Genomic DNA, 14,898 nt, shown 5'->3' on the forward strand with positions numbered 1-14,898 from the left:
AAAGGAACAACGGGCACTGAACAGCCATGCAGATTTCTTCCCCCACCAGAACAGCATACGTGTAGTTAGGTAGTGTCAGCTTGTAATACTTAAAAGTTGTGGTTTGTGTTTTGGCAGAGAGGTTGTTTGGACCTAACTACATTTGGTGCAAATACCACAGCTGAAGGTGTCAATTCCAGACTGGAAATGTGGTTGTACTTAAAATACAGACCAGGCTTATGCTGGAGTATTTGGGATCCTGTGGCATTAAGATAACTAAGCAAATGCCAGATGGCACAGTTCCTTGGTAAAAGTTGTAGATCTGGAACATGAAACCAGCAATTTCATAACACAGTCACCCTTTCACCTTCCCAAAGGTCCCACGGAGGCTGTGTGGGATGTTTAAATGCGACTGAAATCCTGGCAACCCCTCTGCTCTGACACAGATGAGGCCAGGGCCCTTTTCCTAAAAGCTGAGTTCAGGTCTGGATTCCTCAGAGGAAATCTGCACCCTGGCTGCAGCCATAGTCCTAAGGATAGTTATTCATTACTGGTGGTCTCTGGATACCACCTCTTTGGAGTACTGGGGGCTCTGGACAACTGTATCAATTAGAAAATATTGTAGCTGATAAAGTGTAGTGCATTTAAACATAAGATGCTCCACATATGCTGCACTAGGCATCAGAGATGGTAAGAAGTCCTCTCAGCTAGCTACACGGTTATCAGAAAAGTGCTGATTTACTCATTTCCAACCTGCTTTACTGCTCCTGTGTTAACACCAGTTAGCTTTTCTAATTGTAAATGAGGTTGCATTACAAAACCAGTCAATATTATTAGCTGTATTTCATAATCTGTTCTGGCAGATCCTGTTTATTCCAATGTTGACAGACACAAAAATACAACTCCAAGAGAAGGAAATCTAGATCAAGTCCATGAAAGATTTATGTACATTATTGATCATGTAAATCCAGAGACAGCACTAAGGAATGGAAATGGAATGAGATGTTTCCTGAATATGATCATTTTTGCACTGTACTCATTTAAATAAGAGAGACGACAAAAGCCCTATGCCTCAAGATAACACCCCACTTTCACAGAATAACCATGCTGCACTATTTAAGATCTGATTTTGCAATTTCATACACAAACAGCCTTCTCATGAGCAAGTCCACTGACAGCAAGGCAGTTGCTCAAGTGGGCAGGGATTTCTCTTGCAAGCAAGGGTTTGCAGGCGTCTGCCAGTATGTGTTTTTATGTTCCTATTAAATTGATACTTACTATTGTGGTCTCTAACAACCATTTCAGCTCATGTAACAAGAACACCCTTAAAATACATTTTTATTTTTACTTCTATTAGCACTTTAATACAAATTCAGCTGTGCTATCCTGAGCTACAGGGTGTGGCATTAATTTGAGCTTTAGAATGTCAACAGTAGAAAAAAAGGCAGTTCATCGTGGTAACAAAACGCTCCATTATCTGTCTGCAAAATACACGTGGCATTTAGAAGACAGTGATCCTCACATCCTTGCGAACTTTTGCAAGGATCTGTTACAAAATGCCATGAGCAACTGATAGATTGTTGTAGTGTTGGGACAGAAAGAAATTGGCTCCCATCAACAGTCTTGTGACCTACAGCATGGTTAACACAGGACCAAACACCCTCCCACAATGATGCCCAGCACATCAGAAGTCCACACCACACACTTGGGGCTCTTAAATTCACGACCAATATATTGTTTGTCTTAATAAATTACTTGGATTTGGGGATGTTTCTCAGAGAGATGTAAGATACCATAACAAATTTTCACTGATCAGCAGACAAATTAGTTCAAGTTAATGATGTGAGTTGACAGTTATGTAGCACTGGACACCTTCAAACTGCTGAGCAAACATTAAATTAGCTTTCCTATATTTGTATGAAGTAGGTATGTGTTATTAGGTTTATTTCTACACTGGGAAATAAGACGGACAAATTGAAAATTTTAAAAAGCTGCTGGGTTTAATTTTGCTTCCACCTAAAACAATGGAAAAATTGCCAATGCCAGATTTGCATTTGCATGGGGTCCCTTTATACCCCTCTGGCAGGGCAAAAAGCCTTATTTTAAGGATCTTGACCTTGCCAGGCAGTGTAACGAAGCCTTAGTGGAAATAAGAATTAGGCCTCCATCAGCTTGGATAGGAAAGGATTTACATAAGCACTGTGTGCTTTTGAAAAATCCTACCCACAATAGCTAGATGATTTGACCAACATGATACAAGGGGCTTGTGACAGAGACAGTATGACAACTCAGTTTGTCCAACACTAGTGAGCACTAGACCAAATCAGCCCCTCCGAATATGTTTCTAGCTTGGAAGAGGGCTCAGTCACACAGAAAACCTTAAATTATTTCAGAGGATATTTTAAAAAATAGAAATGGGTGCAAAACATTTGATCTGATAGTTCTGCTGACCATCCATTTCCAACCTGCTCAAAAGTAAGTGCTGTCTGTGCTAAGCTACTTTAAGGGGAGAACAAGATAGATCTGCAATGGGCGTCCACTGTTAAAAGAAGGTGATATTAACCAAGTTCTTTCATTAACATGTGTGTAAAAGAAAAGCTGAAGGAATCTTGTAGAAGTAAGACCCCAGAAAAGGATCCTGGCTAAGAAGATGGGCCTGGATGGAGGATTGAGTCTAGCTACCCGTGCTGGATGCAAACACACTGCATTTCACTGTATATGGATACTTATTTCCAGTAATTTCCAGCACGATTAAGGCTGAGAGATGCCCTGTGCATGAATATATATGTATGACTTAGGACTGAAATGCTGTTTCAAGAAAACCACCCAAGTTTGTTTAAAACTCCACCAGTTCAGTAAGTTGTTCCCTCCATCCTCCCCCTCCACCCCCAACCAGTGGTTACACTTTAACCATGTATGGAAGAGATTTCAGAGGTCTGAGTCATTAAAACCTACAGAGAATAAAAGAACTTGGCAAGTATGAAAGAAAAGCATTTCAAATGGCTCTAAGACAGCCTGCTCTCCCTTGCTACTGAAGATGTGATAGATGAGTTACCATTTATGTGTAGAAGCTGATGATTTGAGGTTTTGGACAAGTCTATAAACTTAATTACACACAATGACCCCCCAAAACAGTTCAAATACAAAGTTACCATGTCGAAAGGTCTGGGAAACCTTTTGATCTTATTTAAAAAACCCCAAAAACAAAACAAAAACCAAAACCAACCAACATTTAAAGTAGTAGTCTTGTATGTTATCTGCAGACAAACTTCCTGCCAAATATTCTTTCCCTGCCAAAAGCTATGGTATTTTTGGATAGTTTCTCATTTACAACTCTTCAGTGTGCATGAAACAGTGATGTTTTGCCATTTTTAGGACTGGCTGATCACATGAAAAGCTTTAACACAATTTAAAGTTACAATCTCCTCTCACAGCACATGACTTATTTGGGAGAACATTACAGCAGTCTTCCTCTTCCTTATAAGAAACAGACATTTCAGGAAGAAAAAAAAAAAAACAAACCACAACACAAAGCAAAGATCCAGGATACAGGAAATGTTGTGTGGAAGCTTACACAATGATAAGACATTACCCGTAAGCATGTGGAATTTACCAGGGACAACATCCTGCTCCTGGTAATACTGTAAAATGCAAATAGAATTAATCAATATGTGTCGTGTCCCCCCCCCCCCCCCCCCCCCCCGATATTTTTAGAAGATGTTTATCCACACATCTACCAGATTTGCCTTTATGAAAAACAGATTTTCTGGTGACACTCAACTTTCAAACCTTTGAGGATGTTCCCATTCAGAGTGTTGCTAAGTAATCACAATTCAGTGTGATGTTTCCTCCCCAAAGATAATTCAGCAGCACTCAGATTCTCAAAGAACTTATTGAGCAACTGGGCTTCAGGAAATCTGAGCTTTATTCCCAGCCTTCTGCAATCACTGCACTACAGAGCAGTGTCTCATTTTCTCAATTAAAAAACAGAACTAAACCCATCAGTCTCCTTTTCAAGCACTTTAAAAAAGTGATCAATACTCTATAAAAGCTTTGCATATTTACACCATGTTAAGTACTCAGTCCCTCCACCCCAAAACAACCAGATTTAGGACATTGATTTGCTGTATTCTCCTGGAATATTCCAGCTAACATTTACGCCAATTCAACCACAGCAGCACTTCTCAAGAGCACAGACTTCACTTACTCCTGTGTCAATTCAGAATAACTGATTTCAAATGCAGTTACTCCAGTAACTCAGTTCAATAGCTGTAAATCCAAGTTATGGTCCTCATCATGGAATCTGATCCATGCCAGTACTTGCAGCCATACAGATCCCAACCAGAAAGAGCGCCTTCGTCTGCCCAATCACAAAAAAATTTGGGATGAGTAATACAGAGAAAGACAGGTCCAAAGTGACCTTAGTGCCATTTGATTTCTGATGGCATCATCAATGATTCCTTTACTTCTATGAATCCCACCTTCCCTCCCACCCCAGCCATTCCCTGATTCAGAACATGAACAAATTGGGAAGAATGAGAATATTGAGTACATTGAAAGAAAAATCCACCTGTATCTTTCACTTACTTCATGGATGACTGTCTGTCTATGCATACTGTCCCCAAGAAAGTATATCATTACAGCTAATTAGTACTCTATTTTTCATAAAATACATTTCATATAACCTTTAAAGAATCACTCACACATCATGCAGAAAATCATATATTTAAACAATACTCCCTACAATTCTTTTCACATTTTACCTACTCTCCCTTACTCATTAATGAGGACCCAAATTTCCTGTTTACCCATTTTTCTCCAATTCTTTTTTTTTTTTTACTTCAACATCAGAATCAGCAGAGTTGGAAACTATTTTGTCATACAGAAGATATGAGGACATTGAGTGAGGATGAAGACTCTGAAGAGGTATCCGAGAGTAAGCTGCAAAACAGGTTAGCAAAGATTTGAGTACCAAGAGCTTCTCATAGCCTGGCAAAATGATGAGAGGTAGACAAAAACGAAATAAGCTCCAGAGTTTATTCTCTGCGAAAATTAAGCACGTCTTACAAGTCTTGGGAGCTCAGAACACATATAAATGGGAATTCAGAAACTAATCAAGTCAGGGTGGGATGAGGTTTCTTGTACGACGGGACACCCCTGAGTTATTTGCTCTTGGCCCTGGAGAATCTATCACATACAGAGCCAGCAGATTTCAATGGAATCTAAAAATAAGTTAGAAAGTTACATTAAAACATATTCATGTGTTAAATGTTACTGCAGCTTGCCTATTAGGAACATCAACACATAAATCTCTGCTTGCATCCATTCAGATATTACCAGAACTTACAACCAAAAATAAGAGACAATTAATCCACAGAAGTGAGGTATTTGGAGTAAGGGAAAGTGAAACAGACATGCTGCATGCGATAGATGTGAGTCTTTCCTAATGAAGCTTTCAGCAGATCTTAATTCAGCATATGCCTTCCATATGGATAAATACAGATGATGCAGTTATAATAATCTGAAATAATCTGGTTTTGTATTTCAATATTTTTATTACAGCATTATCTAAAGATCCAGTCAAATCCTAACCCTAATGTGCTAGGTGTGTATAAGACTATAGTCCTTATCAGAGTGGTTCACAGCCAATACAGACAAACGAAGCATTATTAAATTCACAGGTGGGGAAACTTTATGCAGACAGATGAAATAACATGCTAGAGATCACACAGAGTGCGTGCCACAGAGTTAGGTATTAAACTTATTCCTCCTAGTGAGCCGCAGTTCACTGCCAAAGGTCGTTTTCATCTGCAACGGGGCAGGCAGGACAAGGCTGCTGTGCCCACTTATGCCTGTATCTAATTATTTCTCTGTCTCTTGTTGGCCATGGACTATAGGCGTGCAAGACAATAAACCGTCATACTATGGCCACATAGAGAGGATATTTTGCATAAGGGGAGACCATTCAGTCACCTCGGAGGAGTCTCTCCTGCAGAACAGGCAGGAAGCTCTCTATGAGGTGCTTTAAAAGCTATTAACCGTGCTCCAGGTTCTGACTCTTCCTCTAAATCACTGCCTCTATTGAACTGTTTGCCTCAGGAAGTTGTGGAATAACAAACTTTGTCACTTAAACTTCAAGGAAATCATCTGGAAAAGCTTAACAGGAAACTGAGGCATGATGTTCAGTACTGTTCAGCCACCTGAGCTCAGACCATTAACAGCCACCTCCAGTCACTGATGGGACAACTAGGAAGACACTCATGGGTGCTGGAGAAGGCCCTACAGAGCAGGACTCCACTTGGGAGCAGCAGCAGCTAGCTCTTTATTTGCAACACTATATAATATAGCTCCAGCCTTTCAGAACAACCATAAGATACTAAGCAAGATGATGAATGCGTAAAGGAAATATTAAAGTCAAAGTCCATCATGAGAAAGAGACAGGGATACTATCTTCAGCCATCACTCAAATTTATCTAAATCAAAGTGTTTTTCAAATGATCCTGGAGTTACTGTAACCTTCATCTGTCTAATTCAAGCCTAGTTTTCCCAACCAGAACAGACAGGCTCATAGCCTGGAGCTATGTCAGAATAAAACCCAGATTAGCTGCAGTTTTAATTTCTCAAACCAAAGGCTATAGAAGAACTCTGGTACCCAAGAGCAGTTGCTGGGCTGCTCTACAAAACACAGGCTACCTGTGGCCACAGGAATGCTGATAGTAGCCATATCCCATTTGGGGGGAGCACAGGCTATTTGCTGCCATACAAATCTCAAGTGAGACGAATATTGCAAGGATAGATGCAGGTGATTACTGGAGTAGAATAAAATTGGAGAACCAAGAGTGAAGATCCTGCCCAGGTATCAACCACAACTTTTGTCTTAAAGTCCAAGTGTCTACATGCTCACAGAGACTGGAACTTTTAATATTAAAGGAATTCTCCCATATTTATGCCAGTATAGCCAAGAAAGAACTAACTCTAGGTCTCATTTAAAATGTTTTAACTGTGCTACTAATCACTGAGTCAAATCATCAAGTTTGTGTCTGGCCCTAAATGGTTCCAACTGCAGCAGAGAAATCTGGAACCAAACCCAAACATTAAGTTTCTAAGGCTTAATGTCAGCCTTGATTTTCTGTTAAATTAAGACAATAATTTCAGCCCCAAATTAAGTGATAAAGAAGGCTTGCAGTTGACACCATCTTACTCCTAGTTTTAGTAAAAAAATTTTCAACTTGAATTTGCAGTTAGACACATGGCATCTCTTTTGTTTCAGGATGTTCATTTGGGGAAATTTAACAAGCAAGAGATGCCTATCTGAGAATGGAATCAATCAGGAATGCAGTTACAACAGAAAGAATTTCAGCAGACCATAAAAGAGAAAGAGAGGAAAAAAAAGAAAACCCTGCTACAAGAGTAGTCCAGCAAAATACAACTGTAGTGAGTCTGGGCTGCTTCCCAGTACTCCAGAGGGAATTCTGCTATTTGCTGAGTTTAGTGAATGTAATCTAGTGCCGAAGGAAAACCAGAGGAAAAAAAAAGTGCCGCTGCTTTCACCATTTTCTCAGTTCTGCTTCATATGAGAAAGCATACAAAAGACAGAGAAATTATTGTATTACTGTGAAAGCGGACAGAAACTTGCAAAGCAGATGTTCTCAGCACACATAAGAGGGACTGATTAGACATTGAATAAAACTATACAACCAAGATCAGAAAAAGAAGTCACTCAGCAGGCAGAGAAAACCAAGAAATAGGGGACTCAAAAAGTAGTTTGGAAACAACATCTGCAGTGATAAATAAGTCTCATTTTGTTATACAGTAAAAGGGAATCAATACTTTCCACTACACATCATACACAACACCATTTGAGTTATTTTCCTCAAAAAATCTTAGTGTACAACTTTAGGGAATTTATAAATCATTCAGAAAAGATATAAACAGTTAACAGGAAATGTAAAATGAAGTAATTAAAACAGAATCTACCTCCAAAACTAACAGATACTCCAGAAGTTATTTATAGCAGAAAATTTAGAAGAGATTGGAAAGGTCTTAAATCTTCCAAGGTTTAAATACTTACTTCTTGCAGCCAAAATCACATCAGTTGAATATCCAGGAAAATTTTAAAAACCTTGCATTAAGGAGCTTAACTATCTGAGAACATGATGTAGCCTTTCCTTTGGACCGTCCAGCCAGAGGCATTTACTCATTCAACAGAAGCACAGAGCATGATAGTCTAAGTGCAGCTTTTTACATAGGGATGCCAAGAAGGGGGGGAGGGAGGGGAAAGCCCTTCCCCAAAGGTTTTAGTTCAGCCCACTCATTAAAATACAGAGTGGAAACAGCTGCTATAGAAAGGAAGAGGATGTCCAGGCAGTTTTTGTGAAGTTTCTTAGGTGTAAAATGTTTTTTTCTGGAATCTCAGTAAGAAAAGCAATTTTTCTTCTGCATTTCATTCTTCTGCATTGCTCTTAAAGAGCTCTCAGCTCAAAAATAAGTATAACATATGGGATAGTAATTTCTTCATTTTCAAAATCATTACCTCTCACTAGGGGAAAACAGATCCCTAAAAGTTCCTCCCTCTCCTCCCTGCAAGGACTAGTACAAGTACATGTGTGCTTTATAATGCTTAAATCTTCATGTAATGTAATAATTCAAATCGAATGACTGCCCACCAAGAAGTCCCAAGCAAACAACAAAACCTAGCTCACAAATAGCAACATTTAGAATTGATAGCATGCCTCTTACAGATTATCACCTCAAAGTTAAAACTAGATAAGGAACAGAGGAAGGTGGTAAGAACAATGAAGGCTCCTCAACTGTTTCTTGACATAGAGACACTGAATAAATGAGGATTCTTCAGTCCGAGAAAGTGTTGGCAGAGAGGAGATGAAGAGAGCTGATGAGAGAGCTCTATTAAATCTTGAAAGGCACCAAAAATGCTAATCTGGGAATAGCAGCTCATTCCTTCTGGTAACACAAGAACTAAGGGGCACTGAAAGAAATCTTCAGGCAGAAGTTTTAAAACAAACAAAAGGAAGTACTTTTTCACATCATACATAACTGGATTGCAGAGCTCATTGCCCCAGGATCTTGTGGAGGTCCATGGTGTGAGCAAGCTCAAAAAATGAAATTCAAAAAAATGAAAGAACCATCCTAAGCTAAAACTCTTGGCTTGAGAAGTTATTAACCACAAATTACTAGAAGCTGCAGATATCTCAGGTGAAGTAGCAATTGGCATTTGCCCTCTGCATTAACCCTTCCCCTAGACCTGTGACACTGACCACTATCAAAGCAGCAGACTGCATTAGAAGGATCTTTGAGCCACAACTGTGTCTGTTCTTCTACTCCCATTTATGTAATTTTCACAACAGTCCTTAATGAGAAATTGTATGTATTATTAGGCCCATTTCACAGAGGGGGAATTAACTATGTACATTAAGGTCCAAAGCAGCACAGCTCTTTGAGAACTTTGACCAGTAACCACAATTCAGCAGGGAGGTACTACCCTTAAAAGTCATTCTGAAGTCCAGTGCAGCACCTGAGGTGGCCTGGTTTTCAAACCCCTGCACGTGTGACTCCTCCCTGTTCACTCCAGTATAACTACTCCTGCAGAACTACTTTCATGAGCAAAGTTGTTCATCAACAGGAGTTTCTCTATAATTATTCCAGCAGCTATTACTCCTATTTTCTGCTCTCTCTCCCTTTGCCTACAGTTCCAAAAACTAATCCATCCTGATAGTGAAATCCTATTGTAGCAAAGCTGTTTTAAATACATACGTGCTTTTTATATATTGTCAAATAGCATTTTTCAATATAAGACAAGCAGACAATCACTGGGTAATGGCTGTTCTTATACCAACAACTAGCAAATAGTTTGTGCAATCAAGGTTGTGGGTTTGTTTTGAGTTTGTTTGGTTTTTTTCATGAGACATACTTTAAAAATACCCTTGCAGCGGCCAAGCATTCATTGTGTGGTAAAAGGTGTAATTGCCCACTGGCCTTGCTGGTTCATCAGCTGGTCCTAATTAATATTGAGAAACAAGATACTTTTATGCAAAATAAGCAAATTGACTTGAGATCTTTTTTTAGATCAGGTCTGAGAAAAGCAGCCATAAACTCTGTTTCCTTTCTCCAATCGTAATTTTAAACAGGGCCTTCATAGCTGTTTGTCTGTCTTTGTGTGTTTAATGTTTCCTGGAGGCCTGCAAAGGCATGCAAAATATTTTAGTTCAGGGCCTCTATATGGTTGTAATAGGAAATAGATGTCTCCCTTAAAGAGATGGGTTAGTATAGAAACAGAGATTATCTGAATGACAGCAGAGTCCCAAGTGTTTATTCCAAAGGGAAGGAAAGGACAGATAAATATTTACTGCTTTCCGTTCACATCATAGAATACAGATGCTGCCTATTTTTGGTTACTTCTTGTCTAACTAATCCATGTTAAGGTCTGGTACTGTTCTCTTTGTCAGAATTTTCTTCATATTAAAAAGAAAATTCTGATGCCATCTTTGCCAGATAGTTCCTTTAAGCTGCAGAAGAGCCTCACAAAGAGAAAGGTGGTTTCTAGATCAAGACTTCATGCTTTTACAAATGTGGTCATTGGAAATTAGCAAATTGCAGACTTTTTGGTCTATCTGAGAAAATGCATGCAGGGGATGATAAAACAAGAACAGATGTTCTCTTTCCTCCTGCACAGGACCTAATCAATAATCTTCAGGTCCTGATCTTTGACCCATTCATGGCAGCAAACTGTGATTATGAGTCTCCTTCACCACTGTCTCCTGACAGGTCCATCCTCTCTTTCACTTTACCATGTACCTACTGCTGGAGAACCAGCAGAATTAAAAATAACTTTGGTACAATTTGCCTTTCCTAGACACAGTCTTACCTTCCTTTCTTCAAGGCTTGACTAAAACTGATGAGATCTCTCCTCCCCGCCCCTTCTTTCCCTCTTTTAATTAAAAGTTGCATGGTAAATCAAGAGGAATCAAGAGATGCTTAGAGAAAATCTCATTATCTTCACTTACTGCAACTACACCTCTTATGTCAGAAGACATTAAGGAAATTACTGGTGGAGTAACTCATGTAGGTGCAACACAGTAGAATGCTGGCTACTGAAACAACAGCCAAGGTACAATCAGATTCTCTGTTCAGTAGATGAATGAGAGATTGATACACTGATGGAACATGTTTGGGGATGCTTCTGTGTCCACAGGCATTCCTCTTTGTACATCAACTCCATCAAAATCTCCTAAAATAAGCAAACTTGTGACAATTCAATAGCTGGATAGGAAGTCCCTTAGGTGTTACAGAGGGAGATGGTGGTTGAATAAATTATGTTTTCCTCTGAACAAGTGCCTTAGCACAAAGCCTTCAAACACAAGTGTTTTTACAGATCAGGAAAGCCACTATAGTGTTTGAAGGTACAACCAGATAGCCTTCAGCATGCCCACCTGCATTATGAACTTAAACAGCAAAACAATATTGCACCAACTGCAATCCAACAAGATTTTCTGTGCAGTTCCTCAGAGTTTTCATCTTGTCTCATTTAAAATTAAAAAAAATATAATTAAAGTAATAAATCAGGTTTGGAATATCAATGAGTTTCTCCCAATTCTGTTTCCTCCTTACCCTCTTTTCCATTGGACAGAGCAAAGAGATGAAAAGGAAAGGAGAGCAAAGGTATTTAGGTTAGGGAAGGAGAAACAGAAAGGATGGGAGAACAAATTTTCCAAGGAAAAGAAGGGATTTCAAAGCTGAAAAGTGAAAAATTTTTTGTCCCATTCTGAAAACATAGTGCAGCTAATGCTGCCATTAAAATTTAACATCTTCTTTTGCCACATTTTGTTTTACAGTTTTCATCAGAGATTGTTTCTTTCTGGAAACATTCATAATTATTTCAAATTAAATATTGAGAGGGAGATGGGAGGGGAGTTGCAATATAAATGGACTGGATGGGTAAATGTATCAAAACAATGACCTTTCAGCTTTTGGTTCTGGAATGGATTAGCTTTGGAAAATACCCAATGATTTTATTAATACCCAGATTATTAACTTTGCCTTTAGACCATTGTTTCTATGACATAATCAGAGGATTCATGGGATCTTTCCCAAATTCTGTCACATTTAACTTTTTCAGGCCATTTCTAGTCTACCTTGAAAAACAGCTTCATGCTTTCACAAAGATCACTGAAAAGCTGCTAGTGCACAACATCTATCCTGATTGGTCTCTCATCACAAAACCCTAAAAGATAATAAAGGGCAACTGCTCCTTAACTAGCATCTGCAAGCAAATCAGTGAGTGTCAGAATTTCTGAGTGTCAGAAATCAGACACAACCCTAGATTTTAAGCAGAGTACTTTTGGATAAGCTCTCAAATTCCCACTTTCAGCCTAACATGTACTAATAAATTCCTCAGCAGTGCTATCTTTTAAAAAAGTAAGCACTTTCTCAACAGAGATCAGCGAGTTGCCTATGACCAGCATTTTTTATCACCATGGAAGATAAGGGTCATTTTGACTGAAACCAACACAACTGCATGGAAGTTCCATAGGATATTTTAATATCCATCCTGAGCACAGAAGACTCCAATTTCTCAGGACCCATTCAAAACATACACGCATTATAGAACCAAACAAACTGACCTGACTCAGAAATCTGGAGGGCTGAGGCAACATGATCAAGCATCAGAGATGCTGAGAAGAAAACCTCAACAGTCTCAATCTGTTCTTTGGATCATGAAGCCGATCCCTCCCAGCTAACTTCCCCACCCACCCTAAAAGCACTCTGCTTTGGGAGTGGTTTTTCTCACCAGGGAAGCAAAACTTTCTTTTAATGTGGTTCATGGAAAGTTTTGTTGGTTTTCTTTCTCCAGCCCACCTAGGGTGGAAAAAAATATTAGTCCCAACCAAAACCCTGTATAATAACTCTGCCCATCTGTGGACGGTTCTTTTCAACTTGCAAGGAAGCAATCCCACAATTGCAATTTCTTGTGGCTTAATATGGGAATGGTGATGTAGCACAACCACAGTAAGAGTTATACTGTAATGGTTTGAGCATAGCTATTGTAGAGCACTTTGAGATGTTTTCATCCAAAAAAAGGTTTTATGAAATCAAGGATTAGATCAATTCTAGAGCAACTGTGGTCTCTAAGTATAGGAAGGACTTCCCATAAATTCAAAGGGTAATAGAGATAACTGGATACACAGGATGAATTTTATTCCAATTTGTCTTTAGTGGTACGTCATGGGATATAGAAACTGAGCTGTGGAGTATAAACAGTACAACCCCCAGACATAATAACTGAATTTCTTTCTGGTCCAAAGTCTGCTATCAGTAACATGAATCCTATTATTGCTTTCAACGGGCTTTGGATAAGTCTCCCATAAGCAATGTGAAAAAGATATGAACTCAGACAACTAGAGAAACAAGGACAGTGTAATTTCAGCAATCTTGGGGAAAAAATTTACTTTCCAGAAAAAAGGACCTGGGAGATGCCACGATTGATCAGACCACTGATTTACTTAATCCAAAAGCCTTTATCGGTACCAGAAGCCTCAGGGTCACATACAAGAAACCAACCAGCAATTCTGGGAAAACTGCAGCTGGGCATCTCTCCTATTTGAGAAGACACAAAGCAGCTTCCCCAGGTCAGAGGCATCATTTTGTCTTTGCTGGGCAAGCTTTTAGCTGGATCAGTTCCCAATTTACCTGACCAAGTCCCACCAACAGTACAGCTAATACACGGTAAGGGTGAAGTTGAATTGGGGTAAAGTGGGGCATATTCTTTCAGTGGCAGCCAGGACTTGGATCAGTTTACACCAGTCACGAAACCACAGCTCCATAGAAGAACTTGAAGTGAAATCTTTTACAGTTCAGTGCAACAAAGTAAAAGCCAAAAGAACATGTCAGGTTCAGGTAAACCAGATATTTGAGAACAAATACTATTGTACTTCCAGAGCAATGCTCCTGGCACCTCTGAAGACCTAGAATCAAACATCTGAATGTACTCTTAAGTGCTCTGCTCAAGGTCACCTAAAGAACGTGTGGCACAGTAAGAAGTAGAGCCTGGAAGCCCTAACCTAGCACTTCCCCTATTTGGCAGGCTTAATGTTCACCAGACAGCTTATTTCCTTCCTGATTAGTGTGATATGTCCCCTCTGTGAAGGACACACCATTTGTATACCACCCACCCTGCTCTCAGCACAAGTCCAAAGCACCCTGTTCCTTTCCCTGAACTGGGTCTAGACTAAAGACAGCATGTTATTCACAGACACTCCAAATTTTCACTTTTAGTCTAGACTAGAGAGGTGTCTCAGCCACAAAGTTGCAGTCTGGGTCCTCACTCTGCCTCTTTCTTGGATTCGGCTGAAGCCCTATCCTAGCTCTGCCTCCTCTTCTCTCCTGTTCTCACTGCAGCCCTGGTGGTCCCCTGCATACAGCACAGCTGCTTCTCCTTCCCTCTTGCTGAAGATTATTTCTAAAATGTCTCCTTGGAGCAGATGTTTCCCATGTGTTTCACCCTTTATTTTCTTCCCTGCCCTGACTTGTTCCAATGCAAGTAACAATTTATCTCCTTGATCTTTCAGATCCAATCCTAAAATAGCACAAGCATCCCTTAATCAACCTGTCCAGCTTGGTTCTGGGGCAGGCAAAAACCAGAAGTCTCTGCCTTTTCCCCTATGATAATACATGGGGAGGAGAAAAAAGGTTTAACCTCAGCACAGCATTTGGTTCCCATTTCACCTTCAGACTATCAGCCTTGGATTTGGCATTTTTCGTTTTTCTTCCAGGGATGAAATACCTTTTCCTGGAAATATTCTGCTAAGCAGGATTAATATCTGCATGATTTGCCACTTTGCCTTCTATCTCATCCCCTTGTTTTCCAGCTGCCACTAAAGTCTCATTTACAGATCTGAATCTTAA

At 39.6% G+C, this 14,898-nt stretch overlaps 1 protein-coding gene across 50 annotated transcripts in view; it reads right to left on the reverse strand.

Moving 5' to 3' along the window:
• SORBS1 (sorbin and SH3 domain containing 1) overlaps positions 1-14,898 on the reverse strand; it is a 170,396-nt gene that overhangs the window by 106,820 nt on the left and 48,678 nt on the right. For 36 of the 50 annotated variants that reach the window (XM_075758524.1, XM_075758516.1, XM_075758538.1 and 33 more), the window contains exon 1: positions 8,051-8,229. The exons of the other annotated variants lie outside the window; for them this stretch is intronic. The gene's annotated coding sequence lies outside the window, so the exon portion shown is untranslated. Of the gene's footprint in view, positions 1-8,050; positions 8,230-14,898 lie in introns of those variants that run through there. 50 annotated transcript variants of the gene reach the window in all.

The sequence above is a fragment of the Balearica regulorum genome, chromosome 7 (assembly GCF_011004875.1).
Source record: "Balearica regulorum gibbericeps isolate bBalReg1 chromosome 7, bBalReg1.pri, whole genome shotgun sequence".
Lineage (NCBI taxonomy): Eukaryota > Metazoa > Chordata > Aves > Gruiformes > Gruidae > Balearica > Balearica regulorum.